Here is a 2,113-nt window from a genome sequence, read left to right on the forward strand (position 1 = left end):
TGATAGATCTGAATATTATTCCACTGCGTTTCACATAGCACGAGGAGACCACACTGGCGTTGTGGTCTTCTCCCCCTTACCCTAATTTTCAAAAACGTCAGATCTTGGAGATTGTTGGTGCGATTTAAGCGAAATTTTATGGGGGGCCGCCCATCCCCAACAACATTCGGGACTAACTGTCTAGGGTACGTCCCACCCCCATAACAACCCCCAAATAGGACGTATTTGCTCGCCATGACAATTTGGGTCTTAAAGAGAATGAGCTTGATATTGGTAGTTTTCAGGGTCCATACCCCAAACCGGACATATTTGCTGACTTTTGCAATAAGGGGTTTAAATGATAGGTATTTGAGATTAAAAAACGAGTTTGATAACCAATTTTGGGGCTAAGTGTTGGGTTGACGCGTCATCCCATAAACTCCCCTTAAACCAATGGCAATATGGGGTTTAAATAAATGGTATGGTATATTAGAGTAGAGCACGATGCTGATATTTTTTTCCGGATCAAGTGCCTGGGGCACAACCTCACCTCGGTAAAAAACCGCTAAATCAGACATACGTATTTACCGATCATGGCAATATGGGACTGAAATGAAAGGCATAAGGGAGAGAGAACAAAATTCATATCCCCTTTCAGAACCACCCCCTAATCACTCCAACCACCACCCAGGGGGCTTTTCCACTCCCAAAATCCCCATGAGAATATCGGGCTCAAAGAAAGTCTTTTAAGAATGGAGTACATCTAACATCCAAACTTAGATGACCCTAAAACCGCGGAGCGAATTCAGAGACCAATAAAGATCATAAGGGATTCAGATAAAGGCATTTATATTGTTATACTGTTATTCAAGTGATATCTTATATATAAAATTGAATTTGTCTTTGTTTTTTTGTCGGTTGGTTTGTTTGTTCCGTATAGACTCAAAAACGGCTGAACCGATTACTTTGAAATTTTCACATATTGTGTAGGTTGGTCTGAAAGGTAACATAGGTTATATAATTTTTTGATATCAGGTGGTGGCGGACCCCCTCCCCCTTACACCAAAAACACCACCCATATCCGAAAGTGCTCCGATGGGCACAAATGAAAGGTATTGGAGACCAGAAAATGAGTATGGTATTAAGATTTGGTTCAAGTACCCAGTGACCCCCCCCAAACAGAAAACTCCTCTAAACAGTTATATTCGGAGTTCATGTCAATATGGGACTCAACTGAAAATTATTTGGCAGTAGATTACAAATAAGGCATAAAACATTAGGTCCAAGGTCGGTCACCCCCAAATGGGCATATTAGCCGACCATGGCTATATGAGGCTCAAATTAAAAGGATTTGGAAGTGCAGCACGAATTTGATATCCATATTTGAGTTGAAATGTCTGAGGTGCCATCCTCCCCCAAAAAGCACTTCTCATTACCCTGATTTTTAAAAACATCAGGTACCGAGCAGGGACAAACTTCTCACACATCAATGAGTGCTTTCCGATTAAAGTTTAAACTCAATGATAAGGGACCGAACGGCGTCCCGCAGTGCGACACCTCTTTGGGGAAAATTTTTAAATGGCCATGCATTGTATTGTACCTCGCAAATGTCGCCAGCATTAATGGGATAACCACCGCTTTGTCCGATGTTCTCGACACAATTCGAACGCGTTCAGCGTCATAGGCTACAATGGCACGAATTCGATATCCACATTCATCGCGAAGTGTCTTCACCCTATAAAAATATTAGAGAGTTAAAGAATTCGCAGCGGAGCAGGCCCGGTTCGGCTAGTACATATACTATTTTCGTAGCATGGTATTTCACTAAAAACTCTTTAGTTATCGAAAATAAATATTCAAGGATAATTTTCTTCCATATAAAGTAAAAGAAGGCACAGCGGAGCGTGCCTGGTTCAGCTAGTTGATTAAAAAATCATGCGGCGATGAAGCATTTTGAGAAATTTACTTAATTTTGCCCTAGATTTATAGGTCCTGTCTTACGCCACCTATTGAGTGCAATGAATAAAATACAAAAAAATATTTTTATTGATGGTTTTATTTACGTTTTTTTAAGAATGAAGCACATACATTTATAGTATTTCATTATTTGGTTTTTATTTTTTTTCTGTTTTTG

Source organism: Stomoxys calcitrans, chromosome 2, assembly GCF_963082655.1.
Source record: "Stomoxys calcitrans chromosome 2, idStoCalc2.1, whole genome shotgun sequence".
NCBI lineage: Eukaryota > Metazoa > Arthropoda > Insecta > Diptera > Muscidae > Stomoxys > Stomoxys calcitrans.